This window comes from Elephas maximus, chromosome 13 (genome assembly GCF_024166365.1).
Source record: "Elephas maximus indicus isolate mEleMax1 chromosome 13, mEleMax1 primary haplotype, whole genome shotgun sequence".
NCBI lineage: Eukaryota > Metazoa > Chordata > Mammalia > Proboscidea > Elephantidae > Elephas > Elephas maximus.
Genome location: NC_064831.1, coordinates 102,159,988 through 102,166,775, shown reverse-complemented (window position 1 = coordinate 102,166,775; position 6,788 = coordinate 102,159,988). Strand labels below are relative to the sequence as shown.

The window sequence follows — 6,788 nt, the reverse complement described above, 5'->3', positions numbered from 1 at the left end:
TTTTGAACATATGCTGAATAAAACTTTCTTTTTGCTTTACTAATCTTTGTGATTTTTTTACCCTACAACAGTCTCAAGGGGACACTGCCCTGTAAAATAAAGTAAAATATTCAAGCCTCTTATTATACTTCAATTTCTACAGTACTTTCCCCCTAAAACACAATAATTGCTGAGACATTTAATTGCTACTAGATTTTTTTCCGTGATGCTTGCCTTTCTCATCACAGAAAGCTTTTGCATTACTTAGGGTAGTACTAACAAACAAGCCCTCAGATTTCAGAGACTTCATGCAATAAAACTTTATTTCTAGCTGTAACAACACACTGTATGTGTTGGCAAGTGGCTTCCACATGGTGACTCAGAGACCCAGTCTTTTTCTGTCTTGTGACTCTGGCTCCTCCTCCAGGGCCTCAGAATTCTCTGCATTCAGGTAATGGTTGAGTAGCGTGGGAAAAGATCACCAGTTTTGTAAGAAGCTGAACCTGGAATGGCCACTGAGCACTCGTACTTTCATGGCTCCACTGAAGTGAAAGGAGGTGGGAAAGACTGTCTCTGACTGGGCAGCCACTTCCCAGCAACCTCTGCACAGCCTGGCAGGAAAGACCAGCCATCTCTATTCACTTGCCAGAAAGAAAGTGACTGTGGAGTCTGTGCTGCAGCCCCTTGTTCACCTGGTATGGGGACTTTCACGCAGCATGAAAAGGCCCTAAGGCACCCAAGTACCTATGTTACCGGAATAAGGTTCTTGCCTCTCAGTGGTCAAGAATGAGCAGGTAAGGCACGTAGTTTTCCACATGAGCAAAGCTTTATTGAAAAGGCTTGCAAGCGGAGACGAGGAGGGCCTAGAACAAGGCTTACCCTCATCTCACAGAACAAAAGATGGCCCTAGTTATTAAAAGTTCTTGGGCGGGGAAAGATTCATGTTTATTCATAGGCACAGGCAGGGATAGTTAACTAAGGTGCCCCATGCAGCAGCTTTCCAAGATGGCTCCTGTCCTGGAGGCCTCTGGGATTTGTAGCAGGACCTATTATGGGGTGTCATGCCTGCACAGTCTCTCGCTCTCCGGGTTCGATTCCCTGGCTGGTGCTGTAGCCCCTCACTGCCCCTAGTGGAAGGTCACAAAGCGGTCACAGGTGGATGTTCTGTGCATGTCCCTGGGCCTGGTTTTCTCCAGCTGCTTCTGAAAGGCAACTTTAAAGAAGTTTGTGGGCTGTTTTTAGATAACCTGCCCAATTTTCTGGGGAATGGCTTTGTTTCTGCACCCTGGCCCATTTCTTGTTACTTTGTTTGCAGGTTTGGGGGCCCCTCTGTTCCTTGTCTTACTAAGTCTCTAGGTTCCACACTTAACCCCCTATTACCTCCCTCTAAACTAGTCTACTTCTCTTTTACTTATTTCTCCTCTAACCATACCAGTCCACTATTTTTCAAACAGGAACCCTCTGATCTCAGGGCCTTTGCTCCCTGTCTTACCTACTGTTTACTACTGCAGAGCACTGCCTCTCAGACTGTCCTCCCTAAGGTGTGAGTGTCACAGGGTTCCTGGCCACGGGCAGCACTGAAGTGAAATTGCTATATTAAATGCACAGCATCTACATTTTGATAGATATTTGCCAAGCTGTGCCCCTAAATGGGCCATACCATTTCCATTGTCTGAGCTTAACCTCCTCACTTTCTCAACACTGGGTATTTTGGCATTGCTTTAAATTATGTTGCCATAGTTCCAAGTGAAGATGCGCTATTTCCCACCTTTATTGACCAACCAGAATACCTCTCCTCTCAATTCCCTGTTCATATCCTTTCCCCTTTTCCTGTTGGTTTTTTCCTTATATGGTTAGGTTTAGTTCCACAGTGTGAAAGAAGGAAAAACATAATAATAGATATCTTACTTTGATTTTAAGGTATTTTTCTCACCCACGAAACCAAAAATTAACTGTAAAAAAAGCTTACCCTAACTGCAAAAGCATTGACTTCTTTTTTTTTTTTAACCACATGCTGCTCAACAGCATTTTAAATTTGTATTTTCTGGCTAGAAAAGGGTAGTCAATAACAAAACCATTGTCTTGTGATTTAATGAAAAAGACTCTGGGCTTCCTCAGTTTTAATTTGAGCACGTCTCATCGCTACAAATGGGTAGGCCAAATTTTCAGCAGTTTCCTTTCTAAGCTAACTCAGTAAGTGTTAAGTACTTGGTCACCATGGAAACTTACATTTATGAAGAAAAAAGTAATTACACTTCTGTGGAATCTCTAATCCTTCAGAGTGCTTCTTTTTCATTTTTCCTTCATGCATGGGAGACTAGTGCTCCCCCAATTTACAAATTATTTATTAAATTATGAAATGATCAAACAACATATTATTGTTTGGAGCTAATTTGAAGATTTTTTTTTTAGAATTGTAACGAGCCTACTTAGAACCACTTGTTTCAGAATGAAATCATCTCCCCGCATGTGTAGAGAATGACTGTAATAAATCTTATGTTTTAATTTCTTAGAGTTTTGATTATTTTTTAACAATAGTATATTCACCTTTTCTATTAAACGTATTTCTGACATTTTCTTTCAGTCTGTAATTTGTCTGTTGACTTTATTTATGGTGCCTCTCATCCCACAAATGTTTGAAACTCCTTCTTCTTATTTTTAATCACACAGATGTCTGAAATTCTTGGAGATTAATCCCTTGAGCCTTCTTTGATTTTTTTTGTCTGAGATGACCCTGCCCCATTCATTGTGGTAATGCTATTTGTGTTGTCAAAAACCTAAATTGCTTAGAGAAACACCAAATATTAGTGTAACAGAATATATTTATTGTGAGTAAATATGATTTGAATTGGGCAGCATCACCCTAACAAATTGAGAAGGGGCTCCGAAGGGGGACAGTGAAAGCAGGTTACATATGTCATTGTTATGTTAATTTATCAGAAGATAATCAAAGCACAGAGCAGGTTACAGAAACAGTCACCCAGGACTGCCATAAAGCCTAAAACAGCCTCTAGTCAGACACTTCCACCATTTGGCTGTCAGTTTATGGTACTGTGGTGGCATGTGTGTTGCTGTGATATTGGAAGCTATGCCACCAGTATTTCAAATACAAGCAATGTCACCCACGGTGGACTGGTTTCAGCAGAACTTCCAGACTAAGACAGAGTAGGAAGAAGGACCTGGCAATCTACTTCTTTAAAAAAATAAAAGTAAAAAAAAGTACTCAGTGATAAGCATTTATAACTTATATATCAAACTTGGTATCTTATACAAATTTTTAAAACTACACATTAATTATAAGACAAATGCTACAATATAAAAAGGAGAACTTGATGTGAACAGGCCACTCATTGGTGAGAAACCCACGACTAAAAAGCATTTCAAAAAATTCTCAACCTCACTGGTTCCCAGCTAGCATCTGGCCAAAAAGCCAAAGTGTGAAAACCTTATGGAAAGCAGTAGAACATTGTCTGACATAGTGCCTGAAGATGAGCCACTCAGGTTGGAAGACACTCAAAATTCGACTCTCTCAGTAGCTGCAACAATGGCCTCAAGGATTGTGAGACGGGTGCAGGACTGGGCGGTGTTTCGTTCTGTTGTACACAAGGGTCACTGTGAGTCTGAACCAACTGGACGGTGCCTAACAAGAAGTCAGACCCTGTAGTTCCTGCTTCTGAAAGCTGGCTGCACATAGATACTTTTCCGAAAAAACCCAATGCTCTGCTAGGCTGCTGCTTTTGCTAAGCGGTTGTTCCATCTGAAGGTGACTCCAGGGAACCAGTTCTATGAAAGTTCACAAGGACACCTCAGGGCAGATGGCCTGTGGGTCATTCCAACGCCGTGAACCCAGAAATCTGGGTTACAGGAGAATCGAAACGAGTTTGTCGGTGCCTTAGTGTGTCTATCACTTTCATGGTAGTGTTTCATGTTCAGTGGGTGTGAGGCTGTTCTGGAACAATAATAGTTTTATAAAAATAAAAACTGGAATTTCTTGGTCATGAGCATGTTTATGAAATTCTGACAATCTCCTTCACTGATCCAGTTTTACAGGTTTCTGAGAGTTTCCTTTCCTTCCACATGCTTGCCAACACTTGACATTTTCAGACTTTTGCTTTTTGGTCAAATGCTAGCTGGGAGCCAGTGGGGTTGAGAATTTTTTCAAATGCTTTTAGTAGTGGGCTTCTCGCCAGCGGATGGCCTGTTCACATCAAGTTGTTGTTTTTATACTGCAGCATATTTCTTATAATTAATGTGTAGTTTTATAATCTATATAACATACAAAGTTTGATATATAAGTTGTAATTGATTATCAGTTTTTTTTTTTTTACTTTTTTTGCCATAGAAGAGTTTCAGTGTAGTGCAATATGTGGGTGTTTTCCTTTCTTTAATTCATTATTACTGTTATTTTAATAGTGTAAGGCATGAGTTGGAATAGACTCTAGTCAACTGGTTCTGGTTCTGAGGCCTTCCCTAAAGATCTTAAAGACAGTCTCTGTCCTAAGGACTTTTGCTCCCAAACACTCTCTGTGGGTTTTTAGGGTTTCGTTCATTCAGCCCTGGTTCATGAAATTAAAATGAATCTGTAGCAAGTATTCAGTTAAAATGTCCTAGGTCCTAAAGCATCATGACCAGAAACACCGGGTCTACTAGGAAGTTACCCTCAGCGTCCAGCCTGGGGACTGAGAGCAGGGGAGCCAGGCTCATAACTGGAGATTTTTCGCCTTTGCATCTTAAGCAATTTGAAACCGTTCTTTCCCAAAACGCACGGTGGTAGCCTTTTAACTAAAGCCCGGCGGACCCTGGGCACCCCCAGGGACCGAGCCGGCCCGGGGCCCCTCGCCGGGCGGAGCGAGGGCGTGTGGGGCCGAGGAAGCAGCCTGCGGCGCGCCGGCGTAGCGGGGGCTGGGTATGGGGATCCGCCCAGCAGGGGCTCCGCTACCGAGGCCACTTGGAGCGCCGAGGGGAAGACGGCCGCGCAAGCGCAGAAGGCAGGCGCGGTGACGGGAGGCGGAGCGCAGAAGGCGGAAGCAGAGGACAATCATTCAATTTGCTCAGACTCAACATCGCTTCTGTGTCTTCCCACATGGTCTAGCGGTTAGGATTCCTGGTTTTCACCCAGGCGGCCCGGGTTCGACTCCCGGTGTGGGAAAACTGTGTCATTTTAGGGTTTTGGAAGGAAAACTACCAAGTGAATTTATGTCCTCCGTAGAAAGAAAACCGTAATTGTTTAAAGCTGTAACCCCTTAGGGGAAAGTTGAAAACTGTAGTCTTACTCTGTAATTCAAATATCAAAAAGCCTTCAGGTTTTACGCAGTGTAATCGGGATTATTATTTTTGACCACCATATAAATCATTTAAAATTCCAATAGAAATAACCCACCCACTGCCCACCGAATAAATCTTTAAAATTCCAATATAATAACCCATCCATTGTCCACCATATAAATCAGTTAAAATTCCAATAAATAATGACCCACCCATTGCCCGTGGAGTTCACTCCAACTCATAGAGACTCTATAGGGCAGAGTACAATTGCCCCAAAGAGTTTCCAAGGCTGTAATCTTTACGGAAGCAGACCGCCACATCTTTCTGCCTCAGAGAGGCTGATGAGTTTGAAACCACCGACCTTTCCATTAGCAGCCAAGCGCTTAACCACTGCACCACCAGGGCTCCTTATACAATAAATAACAACAATTAATATTTACTTGTCAAACTCTCCTGGAAAAAGGAATTCATACATTCTGGCCAATTCACTGCTCTCTCTGCCCCAACTAAGAGGTTAGTTGGGGCAGAAGTAGCTGATGTTATCCAGAGGTTTCCCAAAGCAACAGTCACCAGGACTGGGAAAGGGAGAAGAGCTCTCCAAGTAGAGATATGGCTTCAACAGAGGTTTGGACGTGGATGTAGGGCGCTAGGGAAGAAACCAGATCCATTCTTCTAGTTAACCTTTAAGAATGGAGAAAGGGAGGGACAGAATCAGCCTCTGGACAGAATCACGCATGTGGTTAAGTTGGGGGGTCAGCATTTCTCAAACTCAAACTTTCAGAGAAGGGGACAGTGTTTTGAATTTTGGCTTCTATGCCATTTCCAAGGTGGGGTTAAGATATTTCTTTCTATGTTTAGGCCTACATGTAGCCTAAGTCTGGATGATAGTGGCTAATGCATGTCGGGAACAGGCAGTGCTGTCTCCTTTGAAAGTTCTAGTGTTAGAAGGGTCCTTGCCCCACTTACTCAGATTGATCAAATCATGTGACCAACTTCATGGTGCTCCAGTTGCTGATGTCTTCAGCTTGATTTGGACAATAAATCCAGCTGAGAGAGCGTCCAGGCAATCCAGACCTTTCATAAGCCAATAACATGAGTTGTATACAGAGATAAGATTTTATTTCTAGAGAAACTGAACTAGTTTGTGCAGAGGCGGTAGCTCCCATTCTCTGATTCAATCTTAATTCTGTGTTCTCAGTTTATATTGGAGGCCTATTTTAGTTATCTAGTGCTGCTGTAACAGAAATACCACAAGTGGATGGCTTTAACAAAGAGAAATAAAAAAAAAAAAAAAAACAGTAAAGCAGGCTAAAAGTCCAAATTAAGGGTTTCAGCTCCAGGGGATGGCTTTCTCTCTCTGTCAGCTCTGAAGGAAGTTTCCTTGTCATCAATCTTCCCCTGGTCTCAGGCACAGGGACCCCAGGTCCAAAGGACGTGCTCTGCTCCTGGTGCTGCTTTCTTGGTGGTACGAGGCCCCTCACTCTCTGCTTGCTCCCTTTCGTTTTATCTCTCGAGAGATTAAAGGTCGTGCAGGCCCCACCCGA

At 42.9% G+C, this 6,788-nt stretch overlaps 1 non-coding gene across 1 annotated transcript; it reads left to right on the top strand.

Moving 5' to 3' along the window:
- The first annotated feature begins 5,056 nt into the window (after positions 1 to 5,056).
- Positions 5,057 to 5,128, top strand: TRNAE-UUC (transfer RNA glutamic acid (anticodon UUC)). Its single transcript has one exon. It is a non-coding gene; the product is annotated as a tRNA-Glu (tRNA).
- Positions 5,129 to 6,788: the final 1,660 nt, after the last annotated feature.